The sequence below is a fragment of the Eubalaena glacialis genome, chromosome 4 (assembly GCF_028564815.1).
Source record: "Eubalaena glacialis isolate mEubGla1 chromosome 4, mEubGla1.1.hap2.+ XY, whole genome shotgun sequence".
NCBI lineage: Eukaryota > Metazoa > Chordata > Mammalia > Artiodactyla > Balaenidae > Eubalaena > Eubalaena glacialis.
In genome coordinates, this window is record NC_083719.1 from 179,301,636 (window position 1) to 179,318,018 (window position 16,383).

A 16,383-nucleotide genomic window follows, 5' to 3' on the forward strand; every position below is an offset into this window, starting at 1 on the left:
CAATGCTGTATGGTGAAACTGCAAAGCACACAATTTTTTTTTTTTTTTAAGCACACAATTTTCAAATTATTAAGGACAAAATGAAGGAGCTGATTCCTTTGCTACCACTTTGAAAACATACAGAACTATTAAAATGGGGCAAAAAATCTGTTCTGTATCTCAACCCGCTAGGATGTTGTAGAGATCATAATATATGACAACGGCTACAAACTGTTTAGTCTTGTGTGTCAGGCATTGTCCTAAGCACTTAACGTTCGTCATCTGTCATTTTGTTGTTGTTTAGTCCTTGCAGCAATCCTACAAGTTCGGTACTATTACTGTCCCCCTTTGCAAATAAGGAGACAGGTAGGAGCGGAGAACAAGGTTCTTGTCTGCTTGTTGCCGGCTGAACCCCCAGCCCCCAGCTGTGCCCGGCTCGTGGCAGGCACTCAATGCACGCTTGTTCGCTATACGAACGGGGAATGCGTGGCTGGGCTAGTTCTTGCACAACTGCAGGGGGCGCCATTCACGTTGTGCTCTGTCTCTGGTGAATGTGAATGCCCTCTGTGCCATGGTAGCCCTAAAAGCCCAGGCCAAAATCTGCTGTCATGTCTGCGGACTTACAAGGTGCCAGGCACCGTCACCCCCATTGCCTTCAGGCACCAAGAGGGAAAGTGGCCAAGCCAGGAGTCAGACTTGGATGTTCGACCGGAGAACTCCTGGTGAAATATCCCTGGACCTCAGTTTCTTCACCTGCAGAACGTTCTCATGGGATATTCACCTAACACAACTAATCCCTCCCACTCTCCCACATCTGATAAACAGCTAGGACCTGAAGCTGGTCTAGGATTACCTCCCAATGTTTTGAGGGTCCGCAAGGAATAGCAAAGGTATATAAATAAATACGTGTTTATGTTGGAGTGCTTTTCACTGACAGGAAGTTTGGAGACCACTGCACTGCCCTACACAGAAGCTCTGATGAAGTCACCCCACCACCACCCCCAGCTCAAAAACCTGCAAGATCAACATCTCCTGAAGTGCTGGACACAAAATAATTTTAAGTGGCATGCGGAAGAACGTTTATTATTTTCATAATTGTGTATGCATTGATTTTAAAGAAAATTATAAAAATATATATAACCGGCACATCAAACCTGGGATTTCTGGGATACAGAATGACTCTAACTTATGTTTTCAGTTTTTTAAACAGTTAATTTACAAATACATACATATATAAACAATATTAACTCCAATAAATTGAGGGCTCATTACATGCCAGGCTCTGCAGTGTGTTAAGCCACTTCCCATACTATCTTTTCAACCCTCACAACAATTCTTTGAGGTGGTCCCGCTGTCATACCTGTTTCACAAGTGGGGGGACCTACTGGTAAGTGTCTTGCTTGAGGTCAAACTAGGATTTAGAGCTGGCTGTGAATCCAGGAGGTCTAATTCCAGAACTAGCACTCCACACCACCACCTCATATTAACCACCGCCCCACACACACCCTCATTGTTGGGGTAATGAGGTTTGGAAAACAATGGCCTGGAAAGTTTAAAAACAAAAACAAAAACAACAACAGCAACAGCAACTAACATTTATTGCCTACAACCCCCCTTCAGTCGTGTGCCAAGCACTTCACACACATGTTCACTCAATCCTCCCACATACCCTCCTCATTCATCCACAAAGGTTCACTGAGGGCCTACTACGTGCTGGGCCCGGGGTACACTGCAGGAGATCAGGTAGACACAGCTGAGGGCTCTGATGGCCCTTGGAGAAGAAGAGATGTATAATTACAAACCGGGGTAACTGCTACACAAGAAAGGTTCAGGGTGATGCGCGAGTGTAGCAGAGGGGAGCGATGACTGGTCCCGGGTGGTCAAATACAGCCTGGACGTCCTCCCTGATCCTGAGTAAAGGCCCCCCTCTTCCACGCAGCCTCCCTGATCTCCGGTTCCCATCACTCACTCCCCTGCGCATACATCCACTGTGTTCCTCACACATGACAGGCCAAGGGGAGTTGTTCCCACATTTACCACTTGTTCCCCTACAGGACTGGAGAGGCTCCTCAGGGCACCCAACCTCCAACCATCCAACACCCAGTAGGGACTCAACAAATAATGAACAATAAAGGAAGAGATTGTACTGAACAACAATAATAGTGCTTCCCTCTAGCCAAGAACCATTTTACAGGCCTTCACCAACTCCATTTGTGGCATTATTCCCATTTCACATACGAAGACACTAAGAGGTTCAGAGAGATTAAGCTATTTGCCTCACGTCACACAGCTAAGTGACCAGCAACGCCAGGAATCAAACTCGAATCCGGTCTGTCAATTAAAAGTGAAAATTTGTTTCAAATTCCTGGGAAGTGGCTCTCACGCTTATTCCCTACTTTCCCCAAGGATTCACTGGGCGGGGGGGGGGGGGGGGGGGGGAATCAAGACTAGTGTCTTCAAGACCGGCACAAAACATCCTCTCCTGAAAGATCCACGTTTTAAATAAATAAAAGCCTTAATCTGGAAAATCAACTGAGAAGAAGGGAAAAGGATGCAAAACTAAAACAATGCTTTCAACAGCAAACAGTTTCCCCGGTCCTTCCCCACTTGCTGCCGACCCCCGCTTCAGGGCAAACATTCTGAAGTCACTACTTGCGAGGGATTAGGAGAGTTATTTACCTTTCTTTGAAAATCTAAAATGACATGATTTTTTAAAATAAAATTTTGGTCGGCTAACCCAAGGGGGTTGCTAATGTTCGTGTCCAGGCGACGCTGGACACACCTGGGGTTTTTCCTACTGAGCTCCGACCGCAGCCTCGCCAAAAATCAACATTCGAGTCGGACCCGTTACAACGCAGCCAGAAAAGCCAGGACGCCTGGCTATTGTTGGAGCCCCGATGGGGGCCGGGCCCCTGGCCCGCCGACGGGGCTGCGAGCTTTGTCCTGCGACCCCGGCGAGAACGCGCGCGAAGGGCGCGCGGCCTCCACTTGGCCCGGGCCCCCACCCCACCGGCCCGCGGATACTGTAGCCGCCGCGGCCTCGCTGCACTGTGGCCTTCCCCGCGCGCGCGGTGCCGGCCAGGCTTCTTGACCCTCGGGCGCCGCCGTACCCTGGCCCCAATCCGGGAGCCAGCGGCCCCCTCCACCCTCAGCGCCCTGGCTCCATTCAAACCGTCCTCCCAAGTCCCGCGCCGCGCTCACCCCGAGACCCGCGTTCCTTACCGGGAGTCGACGGCGCCGTCGCCTTCCCGGCGCCGCCCCCACCCCTCCGCGCGGGGCCGGGGGCAGAATGGGCGTCTCGTCTCTTCTCACGAAACAAAGAAGGCGCCGCCGCTGCCGCCGAGCGAGGGTAAGCCTCGCGCGCGCGCCCGCCCGCCTCAGCCGCCCCCCCACCACGCCGCCCGCGCCCCCGCTGCGCGCGCACTCGTCACCTCCCCTCCCCCCACCACAGACAGCCTCTCCCGCTTCCGTCGCCGGCCCGGCCTCTTGCGCGTGCCCGCCCGCCCTTCCGCTCCTAGCGCGCGTGCGCGCCCGCCTGGGGGTTGGGGGGGAAGTTGGGGAAGGTGGGTGGAGCCAGAGAGACCTAGCGCGCCCGACTCACCTCCCCACGCTGTGCGGGACGGTCCTGCGCCTGCGCGCGGGGGTCTTCGTCCTCCGCACGCCGCGCATCTCCACGCCGCCGGGCATGCGCAGAGCGGGTGGCACTGCGGCGGTTGTGGAGGAGGAGGTGGCTGAGGGACGTGGGGGGATGGGGTGGCAGCGAGGTCTGAGGAGAAGGGGTGGCCGAGGGACCCTGAGACTCGTAAGTGAGGCCCCAACGTCGTGCGTGAAGGCAGGAGGCGGACAGGCTGGGCCGGGGACGAGCAGAGCCGACCCCTGGGCCAAGGGCGGACCTAGGAACCGCTTTCATCCCTGGTCGGAGGATGGTGGTGCCCGTCCGGCTTTGCCGAACGGGCACCGGCCGTGGCTGCCTTTTCTGCAAAAGCTACCTAGGGCTATTAATTGGATTAGCAGATATCTATTGACCTGCCCCAGGCTCAGGTGCTACGGAACCGAACAAAAATCTCACCCGCTGTGGCGCTCACGGTCTAGTGGGAGAGGCAGGCGCGGGGCTAGAGAATTAAGTAACATACACTTTGTTGATATGGAGACAGGAAGGGTCGTGGGAGTTTTAAATGGGGCAGCTAAGGAAGGCCTCGCTGCGAAGACATTTGAGTCAGGACATAAAAGCAGTGACGAAGAGAGCCTTGTTCCGAGTGTGAAGACCCAGAGCCAGTAGGCGGCTTGGTCTCTTTATGTTTTCAAAGTATCTCCGAGTCTGTGTATGTCGCGTTTAGCTCCGCAACTGGACAGACGCTCCCCAAGGTCAAGTCCCACAGCCTGTGACTGTCCCTACCCCTGCTTCTCTCAGGCCGGCGCTTATTTTTCAGGTCTCAGCTGACTCATCACCTCCACTGGCCTTGCCTCCTTTTTGATCACTGCCTCTTTTTCCTTTCTTTCACAATTCTTGGGTACCCCCTTTATTTGTCTGTCTCACTCAACTTAAATGACACAATGTTGTAAATTTTAGTCCCTAGTGAATACCCAGCATCTAGTGTGTCGCCCCCCTCTGCCACATGCTAGATACTTAAAAAAATTTTTTGATTGAAAGAATAATAGAGATTCTATTGAGTGTGTATCATAAGCTCTTTGGGCCTTTCCAAGCCCAAGGCGAGTCCCTTGCAGCATAGAGCAGCAGGTGAGATCTTGGGCTGAAGCCAAAAAGACCTGAATTGAAAACCCGACTCCATTGTTAGTAGCTGGGGGATGCCTGGCAAGTTTACTGGACTCATCCACACTTCCTTTTCTTCACCTGTAAAATGCAAACAATAACAACACTCACCTCCACAGGTTGGTTATGAGGAATCCTTGAAAGGAGGCCACCAGGGAGTTCTCAGAACCTTAGCTTGTGATGTTGGATAGTGGACAGGAAATGGGCAAATGGAGTCTGGACTTCGGTCTCTCTCATTCACTCAAGTAATATTTCTTAAGCGCCCTCAACATGCTAGACACTGAGCTGGTCATAGGCCTGCAGGCAGGGTTCCGGCCCTTGGAGCAGACAGTCCTTGAGTTCAGCTGACTGTCTCCCACATTGATCACACTAATACATGATAGGAGAGTCTAAGTGCAATGGAAGAAAAGCCCAGGGTGTGATGAGATCATAACATGGGGCTTTCCTGGGATTGAGGCGTCAGCTCGACCTCTCTGTATGCCAAGACCCGAAGGAGGAGGGCATTAAGTGGAGGAAACAGGATGTGCCAAGACCCTGAAGCGGGAAAAGAGCATGGGGACAGCTCCTGTGGCTGTGAGGGGGACGTCGGCAGTAGCAGGGCAGAGCAGGGCAGTGGCAAGGATCTCGAGGTTTTTCTGGAGCGCAGTGTGAGGCAGTTGGAGGGCTTTAATCAGGAGAATCCCATGCTGCTCTGGCTGCAGGGTGGAGACTGGGCTGGCGGGGCAAGGAGCAAAGAGAGGAAGTGGGGAGCCCCTTTAGGCCATTGCAGTGGCCCAGGGTGAAGAGGGTGTCTTCACATCTAGAGGTAGATGAAAATGGAGTTAGAATGGATAAATATGGAAGTGGGACTGAGGTGAAGAAGGAGGGCCCTGTGTGAACTCCAGCTTTCTCTGCAGCTGGGACACTGGGGACATGGACACTGGCAAGGAAGGATCAGAAGTCTTGTTTGGGGGAAATTCCCTGGCTGTCCAGTGGTTAGGACTCAGCACTTTTCATTGCAGTGGCCCGGGTTCAATCCCTGGTCGGGGAACTAAGATCCCACAAGAGCCATGCAGCAAGGCCAAAAAAAAAAGTCCTGTTTTAAGGACAAGATATCTTTTAGGAATAATCCTATAGACCAGTGGTTTATGGCTGTACAGTGAGATCCCAGTTTAAGCAACACTGATGCCTTTAGCACTATACTTCTGTGATACACTTTGAGTTAATTTTTGTATGTAGTGTGAGGTAAGATTGAAGTTCATTGTGTTCCATAGGTATATGCAGTTGTTCCATGCTGTTCGCTTCCCCCTTTGAATTGCTTTGGTGCTTTTGTCAAAAATCAGTTGACTATTTGAGACAGAAAGTGTGAGTCTATTTCTGAACTCTCTGTTCTGTTCATTAATCAATATGCCTCCCCTTAAGCTAAGACCACACTGTTTTGATTACTGTAGCTTTATAGTAAGTCTTGAAATCAAGTAGTACTCCAACTTGGTTCTTTTTTAAAATTGTTTTCGTTACTGTAGATCCTTTGCATTTCCATGTAAATTTTAGAATCAACTTGTCAATTTCTACCAAAAACAGTGACTTATCACGGTCATGGTTTGATTGGGATTGCACTGAATCTGTAGACCAGTTTGTGGAGAATCACCATCTTCCAATCCATGAACATGGCATATCTCTCTGTTTATTTAGGTCTTCTCTAATGTCCATTAAACTTGCTCTTTTCAGGCCTTTCCTAGTCCAGTGAAATGACTCCTGTCCAGGTCACAGGGACCTACCTGTTGCTGAAGGCAGAAGTCAGTTCTCAGCTTCACCTTCCTAGGGCTGGTGGCCACAGTTGACACTTTCCCTCCTTAGAACAATCTCCTCACTTGGTTTCCAGGGCACCACACACTCCTAGGTTTCTTCCCACCCCATCATCAGCTCCTTTGTGTCTTCCTCCTCTTCACACTGATCTTTTAAGAATGACCTGCCGTAAGACTCAGACCTTCATCCCCTATCTACATTTACCCCCTTGGCTTCCAGTCTTGTGACTAAAATTTTTTCCAGGGGATTCCCTGGCAGTCCAATGGTTAGGACTCCATGCTTCCACTGCCCTGGCCCGGGTTCAATCCCTGGTCAGAGAGCTAAGATCCCACAAGCCGCATGGTGAGGCAAAAAAAAAAAAAAAAACATCTACATCCTAGATATCTACCCAAAAGCACTGAAAGCAGGCACTTGAACAAATACTTGTAAATAAATGTTCATTACTGCTGCACTATTCATAATACCCAAAAGGTTGGAACAGTCCAAATATCCATGAACAGATGAATGGATAAACAAACTGTGCTGTATACATTCAATGACTATTTAGCCATGAAATGAAGCGAAGTCCTATTATATGCTACAGTCTGAATTAACCTTGAAAACATGCTAAGCAAATGAAGTCAGACACAAAAAGCGGCATATTGTATGAGTCTGTATATTTCAAATGTCTGAAATAGGCAAATCCATAGAGACAGAAAGCAGATTGCTAGGGGCTGGGGGTAAGAGGGGAGTAACTGCTTAATGGGTACAGGGTTTTATCTGGCAGATGATGAAAATATTTTGGAACTAGATAGAGATGATGCTTACACACTGTTGTACTAAATATGACTAAATCATTCATCTTTAAGTGTTTAATTTTATATGAATCTCACAATTTTTTTTAAATTTTATTATTTATTTATTTATTTTGGCTGTGCCAGGTCTTAGTTGCGGCATGCGGGATCTTTTTTTAGTTGCAGCCTGCAGACTTATTTGCAGCATGTGGGATCTTTTTTTAGTTGCGGCATGCTGGCTTTTTAGTTGTGGCATGTGGGCTTCTTAGTTGCGGCATGCATACGGGATCTAGTTCCCCCACTGGGGATCGAATCCGGGCCCCCTGCATTGGGAGCGTGGAGTCTTACCCACTGGACCACCAGGGAAGTCCCTCACTTTAATTTTTTAAAAATCTACATGCTAATGATTTCCAAATGTTTATCTCCTGTCTGGACCTGGAGCTCCAGAAAAGTGCCTTTCAGTTACCACCATTTGGATATTTAATAGGAGTTAAAATGTTCAGTTCCATCATGTCCCTCTTTTGCTCAAAACCCTCCAATGGCTCCCATCTCACCAAGAATAAAAGGCAAAGACCATCACGAGAATGAGAAGACAAGCCACAGACTGGGAGGAAATATTTGAAAAGTCATCTGATAAAAGATTGTTATCCAAATATACAAAGAACTCTTAAAACTCAACAATAAGAAAATGAACAACCCAATTAAAAAACAAAGACCTGAACAGACACCTCACCAAAGAGGATACACAGATGGCAAATAAACACATGAAAAGATGTTCAATATCATATGTCATCAAGGAATTGCAAATTAAAACAACAGTGAGATACCACTACACACCTATTAGAATGGGAGAAATCCAAAACTCTGAAAACACCAAATGCTGGTGAGGATGTGGAGCAACAGGAACTATCATTCATTGCTGGTGGGAATGCAAAGCGGTTCAGCCACTGTGGAAGATAGTTTGGCCGTTTCTTATAAAACTAAACATACTCTTACCATATGAACCAGCAGTCATGCTCCTTGGTACTTACTGCAAGGAGTTGAAAACATGTCCACACAAAAACCTGTACCTGGATGTTTCTAGCAACCTTTTTTTTTTTTTTTGGCACGTCATGGGGCATGCGGGATCTTAGTTCCCCAATCAGGAATTGAACCCGTGCCCCCTGCAGTGTAAGCGTGGAGTCTTAACCACTGGACCACCAGGGAAGTCCCTCAGCAGCTTTATTCTTAATTGTCAAAACTTTGGAAGCAACCACGCTGTCCTTCAGTAGATGAATGGATAAATAAAGTGTGATACGTCCAGACAATGGAATATTAGCACTCAAAAGAAATGAGCTGTCAAGCCATGAAAAGACATAGAAGACCCTTAAATGCATATTACTGAGTAAAAGAAGCCCATCTGAAAAGGCTTATGTTTGTTCTGCATGATTCCAACTATATGACATTCTGGAAAAGGCAAAATTATATAGACAGTAAAAGGATCAGTGGTTTCCAGGGATTTTAGGGGAAGGAGGGATGAATAGGCAGAGCCCAGAGGATTTTTACAGCAGTCTGTCTACTCTGTATGATACCACAATGGTGGATGCTTGTCATTATACATTTGTCCAAACCCCTAGAATGTACACCACCCAGAGTGAACCCTAATGTAAACTGTGGATGCTGGGTGATGATGATGCTTCCATTTAGGTTTATCAGTGGTAACAAAGGCGCCACTGATAGGGGGGGTGCTTTGATGGGGGGGGAATGCTGTCCATTTGTGGGGGCAGGGAGCGTATGGGAACACTCTGTGCCTTTTGCTCAATATTGCTGTGAACATAAAACTGCTCTAAAAGATAAAGTTTATTTTTTTAAATTAATTTATTTATGGCTGCGTTGGGTCTTCGTTGCTGCGTTAGGGCTTTCTCTAGCGGCAAGCGGGGCTACTCTTCGTTGCGGTGCGCAGGCTTCTCTTGTTGCGGAGAACAGGCTTTAGGCGCACGGGCTTCAGTAGTTGTGGCTCGCGGGCTCTAGAGCGCAGGCTCAGTAGTTATACCACACGGGCTTAGTTGCTCCGCGGCATGTGGGATCTTCCCAGACCAGGACTTGAACCCATGTCCCCTGCATTGATAGGTAGATTCTTAACCCCTGTGCCACCAGGGAAGTCCAAGATAAAGTTTATTTTTTAAATGTAAACACATTTAAAAGACCAACGTCGGTCATCACAGGGACATGTAGGCCATTTGTCCCCTCCCTGACTGCATCTCCTACTGCCCTTCTCCTGGCTCATTCCCCTCCCACCACTGGCCTCCTCACTCGCTATTCTTCAAACCTGGCACATTCCTGCCCCAGAGTTTTTGCCCATGTGCTCCCAACCCATGCATGGCTCTGTCTCCCAGAGGATCCCAGTAATGTTACAGATGCCTCCACCTTGCATTCCCAGTTGATTTTTCTCCACGGTACTCATCCCCCATGCTGGAACGTAAACTTTGTGTCTGTCTCCACCACCCATGCATCCCAGCACCTAGCACAGTGCCAAATGCCTGGTGCACGGAAGAGAGAGTGAAGGAGTACTCCCGGGTGACTCCTTGCTGCCGCTCCTCGCACGGAATCCGGATTTACGAGATGCTTCCTGAGGCATCAGTATTACACTCCCGGCTTCTCAGATGCCAGTGGGGAGAATGACTCGAGCCCTGGACTGAGTCACAGCTTTAGGCTCCGCCCCTCATCTCCTGTGTCCAGGTCCCAGTCACCCTCCCCATCTGCTGCCTGGCACAATGATAGCTGCCCCTCCCGCCTTCCCCTGTGGGAAGGAGAGTGCCAGGTGTGGAGGGAAGGGCGGGAATGCAAAGAGGTGTATAAAAGTCCAGATGTTTGCAGCATCACTCCTCACGCGGTGAAAATACAATTCCCAGTTGGTCTTAGCAGTCTCGGAGTCTGTGCATTCACGTCTACATCCTCTGGTATCTGCTGCCTTATTAGGCAGGAGTTTCTCACGTGGCTCAGAGGATGTGTCAGGGTTCTCTAGAATCAATATGATGTTGGATGTACATATATATACATCCTATTGATTCTGTTTCTCTGGAGAAATGGAATATATATACGTATATAGAGAAAGAGAACACACACACACGTATATATATTTATATTTATACAGATAAAGAGAGAAAGATGTTTATTTCAAGGAATTGGCTCACATGACTGTAGGGGCTGGCAAGTCCGAAGTCTAATCTGTAGGGCAGGCCAGTAGCTGGAAATTCAGGGAAGAGAGGATGTCGCAGTGTTGAGTCTGAATTCCACAGGGCAGCAGGCTGGAAACTCAGGCAGGGTTTCTGTACTACAGTCTTGAGAATTTCTTCATTGGGAATCCTCATTCTTTGCTCTTATGTCGGATTGGATGAGGCCTATCCACATGATGGAGGGTCACCAGCTTGACTCAACATCCTCAGTATGATTTAAACATTAATCACATCTATGAAAATCTCCACAGCAACATCTAAGCTGGTGTTCGACCAAACAGCTAAGCACCGTGTGCCAAATTGACACCTAAAATGAACCATTGCAGAGAAAATGAACTTCTTTCTTTTGACTCAACGTCAAGGGCTTGAAATAAAATGCTCACGCACGTCCAGCAGGTGAAAATGTGAAATGCATCCTCTTCAGTTGCCACAGTAAAGTGAGTACTTTTTGAGTAATCTCTTCAGATCTTCCTTAGGCATGAAACTGCTTATTTATTAACCAAACATATATTTATTCCTCAAACATGACCTTCCTGCCCTGAAAAATGGGCATCACAAGAAAACGATTTCCCCAAATCAAGCAGTGAGATGCATTGTGCAGAGAACAAGAAGCCATCCTTCCAAATTATAAACCCAGGGCAATAGATTTCTTTTAGCCAGAAGCCCAGGTTTTAACTCAGCTCAGCAAATGATCAGCATATCGTGTTACACTTGCACTAAATCATGTCACTTCCTGCAACTACAGAGCAAAACCTAACTCCCCACGTTTGTCATAATTCGATAGGTTTTTTATTCTAACTATAAATATGTCTAAATATGTTTTATTTTAGGTTGAGGTTTATTAAGCTCTTCTAAAACGCTAGTTCGGAATTATTACACTTTGGACCTCCATCAAGAATAATCACAATAGGGGCTTCCCTGGTGGCGCAGTGGTTGAGAATCTGCCTGCCAATGCAGGGTACACGGGTTCGAGCCCTGGTCCGGGAAGATCCCACATGCTGCGGAGCAACTAAGCCCGTGTGCCACAACTACTGAGCCTGTGCTCTAGAGCCCGTGAGCCACAACTACTGAGCCCACGTGCCACAACTACTGAAGCCCACGCACCTAGAGCCCATGCTCTGCAACGAGAGAAGCCACCGCAATGAAAAGCCTGCGCACCGCAACGAAGAGTAGCCCCCACTCGCCGCAGCTAGAGAAAGCCTGCTCAGCAAGGAAGACCAAAAACAGCCAAATAAATAAATAAATAAAAATAATAAAGTTCCCTTTAAAAAAAAAGAAGAAGAATTAGTGACAACATCGAATGCTGGCGAGGATGTGGAGAAACTGGAATACACTGGAATACTCGTGGAATAATACATTGCAGGTGGGGATGTAAAATGGTACAGCTACTCTGGAAAATAGTTTGGCAGCCTCAGAAGAAACTAAACAGACCACTATCATATGACCCAGTAACTGTACTCCTAGGTCTTAATCCCAGAGAAATAAAAATGAATGTTCACGCAAAACCTGTGCATGAATATTCATAGCAGCTTTATCTGTAATAGCCAAAAACTGGGATCAACCCAGGCATCCTTCACACAGGTGACTGGGTAAACAGACTGTGGTCCATCTGTACCGTGGATGACTCCTCAGCAATTACAGAGAACTGGCTATTGATTCATTCGACAACCTGAATGAAGTAATGTCAGGGAATTATGCAGTCACACTGAGAGAGAGAGAAAGCCATACTGTATGATTCCATTTATGTAACATTTTTGAAATGGCAACATTTTGGAGATGCAGGACAGATTAGCAGTTGCCAGAGGAGGTGTGTGTGAGGTTATAAAAAGGCAGCACTAGGAATCCTTATGGTATTGAAACTGTTTCGTTTCTTGACTGTGGTGGTGGATATGCAAACCCACACAGGTGGTACAATTGAATGGAACCTAATACACACACAGGCACACACACAAGTGAGTACAAGCAAACCTGAGAAAATCTGAATAAGATCAGTGAATTGTATCCATGTCAATATCCTGTTATATCTCAATAAAGCTGGGGGGCAGGGGGGAGTAATGGGAAAAATATGTATTTCTCTCTCCAGGCTGTGATATTATACTATCACTTTGCAAAAGATTACCACTGGGGACTTGAACAGATATTTGCACACCCATGTTCATAGCAGCGTTATTTACAACAGCCAAGATGTGGAAGCAGCCCAAGTGTCCATCAATCGATGACTGGATAAACAAAATGTAGCCCATCCATACAATGCAACATTATTCAGCATTAAAAAGGAAGGAATTCTGACACTTGCTACAACATGGATAAACCTTGAGGACATTATGCTGAGTGAAATAAGCCAGACACAAAAGAACAAATACTGTATGATTCCACTTATATGAGGTATCAAGAACAGGCAAATTAATAGAGATAGAAAGTGAATAGAGGTTACCAGGGGCTGGGGGAGGGGAAGGGGGATGGGGAGTGAGTGTTTCATACGGACAGAGTTTCAGTCTGGGGAGATGAAAAAGTTCTGGAGATGGATGGTGGTGATGTTTGCACAACACTGTGGTTGAACTTAATGCCACTAATCTGTACACTTAAAATGGTAAATTTTTGTTATGTGTATTTTACCACAATTTTTTTTAGGTTTTATTTAAAAATAGCTTTATTGAGGTATAATTGACATACAATAAACTACACATACTTAAAGGTACAATCTGATAAATTTTGACATATACTGTGAACTGCCAACATGAGATGATGAGCATATGCATCCCCCCACAAAGTTTCCTCATGACCTCTTATACTCCATCCCTCCTGCCTCTCCCCACTCCTCGCTGAATACCAGTCCTGTGCCAAGGCAACCGCTGATCTGTTCCTGTAGATTAGCTTGTATTCTCTAGAAATCTATATAAATGTAATCACTACCACAATTTTTTTAAATGGAAAAAAAATAGTTACCATTGGGGGGAACTGAGAAAGTGTACAAGGAATCCCTCTGTACTATTTTTTCAACTGCACGTGAATCGACACTCTCAATAAAATTTTCCATTTAAAAATGTAAACCAACATGCAGATAACTAGTGGATCCTAATAGTATTGTATGCTTTGGCTACTATAGGAGCCTCTCGTTTCTACTGCAGTGTGTCTCCTTCAAAGATTTTTTTAACATATGTGTGAAGATCTTAAATTTCCATGGGATAGAAATTCACATAAACATATTACCATGAGGTTAAACAAAGCAAAGTTGCAGATCCCTTGCACTCTCTCAGATGTATTTAAGCTTCCATCCAGGGGAGCCAGTGAGAAGCTTAGGATAACGTTTACAAGGAAAACGGGCTCCATACAGAAATAGAGTCACAGATGTAGAAAACAAACTTATGGTTACCAAGGGGGAAAGGGGAGGGGAGGGATAAATTGGGAGATTGGGATTGACATATACACACTACTATAAAACATAACTAATAAGGACCTACTGTATAGCACAGGAAACTCTACTTAATACTCTGTAATGGCCTATATGGGAAAAGAATCTAAAGAAGATTGGATTATATGTATATGTATAACTGATTCACTTTGCTGTACACGTGAAACTAACACAACATTGTAAATCAACTATACTCCAATAAAAATTAATTAAAAAAAAGATTCTTGTGTAATGGACTGGGTAGAAATTGTTATGCAATGAACTGAGCAAAAAATTTTATTTTGTTGTTGCTTGAAATATGAAACAAACAACCAACCAAAAAAAAATGGGCTCTGTGGCCTGCCGTATTCGTTTGGGCTATTTGGTCTCTCCTGCTCTTGTGTGAGTGTGAGTGTGTGTGTGTGTGTGTGTGTGTGTGTGTGAAATCACACTCCTTGTGGCCTTTCTGGGTACTCACACAGCAGGAGCAGCAGTGAGATCTGGTTAGTGCACTCAGTACATGCAGCTTCCCCTCCTTCCCAACCCAATCAGGACAAGGGGACAGTCTAAACTCTAATTGCGTCACCCTCTGTCAATGTCTGGAGGAACAATGCACAATATTCTGCAGTCTGCAGAACTACCCCCAGTTTTACGCCACGAACTATGTATCACATCTGCTTATTTAACTCCATCTGACTTTCGGTGCTTATATGAATTTGATCAGATGAATAGATGAGCGTGAGAAGATGTGTCCGCTTATCGGTGATCTGGTAAGATATGTTGGGTCCCTTCTCTGTTGTAATCATATCAATACCTCAGTTGCTAGAAGAAAATTAAAAGGAAAGCTGTCCTCCCTTCTGGAAACTACAATCACGTTGGGTAACAATACAATTCAATAAAAATGACTTAATCCATTACTTGATTTATTTGCACGTACTGTGCACCTCCTCTGCCCTGAGGGAGGTTATGTTCTAGAGAAATAGACAAAGAACATCACCTGTGTGGTGAATCACTGAGGGGGCTCATTCAGAACACAAGCCTAGAGAATTTTCTGGAGGTTCTGAGACCCTCTTGGGTGGAGCGCCAGACGTTTTTTTAATAAGATGTGCCCAAGGTGAGTCTTAACCATTTGGAAAGTCTGTGAACAGCTGAGGAGGCAGTGATTTCAGTGGGGCAGATCCACAGACTCACCGGCTTGCTGATATGAAAGGCCAGGGTGCTTCCAATGAGTAATTCACAACTGGTGTGGCCACGTGATTAATTTAACATGACCATTTTTTAAACTCTAGATTTAAATGTGTGCTAGAAAACACATTTTTAGTGTGTTTATCAGAATCCTCTCGAGGGCCTATCAAGAGGCAGGCCTCTGGGTCCCCACCCACAGAGCATCTAATCAGCAGACCTGGGGCAGGGCCTGAGAACCCTCACTGCTAGCACGCTCCCAGGTAATGCTGGGCTTGGTGATGAAATCCTCGCACCAGCCCAGTGAGATTCAGGCTAGTGTCATCCTGGTGCCCTTTTCATGGTGAGGCAGCTGAGCCCAGAGGTTAAGATGCTTGTTGTAGCACTATTTACAATAGCCAGGACACGGAAGCAATCTAAATGTCCATCGACAGACGAATGGGTAAAGAAGATGTGGTACATATATACGATGGAATACTACTCAGCCATAAAAAAGAATGAAATAATGCCATTTGCAGCAACATGGATGGATCTTTTTTTTTAAATTTAATTTAATTTTTTTATACAGCAGGTTCTTATTAGTCATCCATTTTATACACATCAGTGTATATATGTCAATCCCAATCTCCCAATTCATCACACCACCACCCCCCACTGCTTTCCCCCCTTGGTGTCCATACATTTGTTCTCTACATCTGTGTCTCAATTTCTGCCATGCAAACCAGCTCATCTGTACCATTTTTCTAGGTTCCACATATATGCGTTAATATACGATATTTGTTGTTCTCTTTCTTACTTCACTCTGTATGACAGTCTCTAGATCCATCCACGTCTCTACAAATGACCCAATTTCGTTCCTTTTTATGGCTGAGTAATATTCCATTGTATATATGTACTACATCTTCTTTATCCATTCGTCTGTTGATGGGCATTTAGGTTGCTTCCATGACCTGGCTATTGTAAATGGTGCTACAATGAACATTGGGGTGCATGTGTCTTTTTGAATTATGGTTTTCTCTGGGTATATGCCCAGTAGTGGGATCGCTGGGTCATATGGTAATTCTATTTTTAGTTTTTTAAGGAACCTCCATACTGTTCTACATAGTGGCTGTATCAATTTATATTCCCACCAACAGTGCAAGAGGGTTCCCTTTTCTCCACACCCTCTCCAGCATTTGTTGTTTGTAGATTTTCTGATGATGCCCATTCTAACTGGTGTGAGGTGATACCTCATTGTAGTTTTGATTTGCATTTCTCTAATAATTAGTGATGTTGAGCAGCTTTTCA

The 16,383-nt window shown here is 46.0% G+C and overlaps 1 protein-coding gene and 1 long non-coding RNA gene across 9 annotated transcripts in view; one reads left to right on the top strand and one right to left on the bottom strand.

Annotated features, from left to right (window-relative positions):
• SMARCA4 (SWI/SNF related, matrix associated, actin dependent regulator of chromatin, subfamily a, member 4) overlaps positions 1-3,355 on the bottom strand; it is an 87,125-nt gene extending 83,770 nt beyond the window's left edge. For all 8 annotated transcript variants that reach the window (XM_061190462.1, XM_061190465.1, XM_061190464.1 and 5 more), the window contains exon 1: positions 3,202-3,355. The gene's annotated coding sequence lies outside the window, so the exon portion shown is untranslated. The remainder of the gene's footprint in view (positions 1-3,201) is intronic.
• Positions 3,150-12,875, top strand: LOC133091319 (uncharacterized). Its single transcript, XR_009700876.1, has 3 exons — positions 3,150-3,328; positions 10,775-10,960; positions 11,354-12,875. It is a non-coding gene; the product is annotated as an uncharacterized LOC133091319 (long non-coding RNA).
• The last annotated feature ends 3,508 nt before the right edge of the window (positions 12,876-16,383 follow it).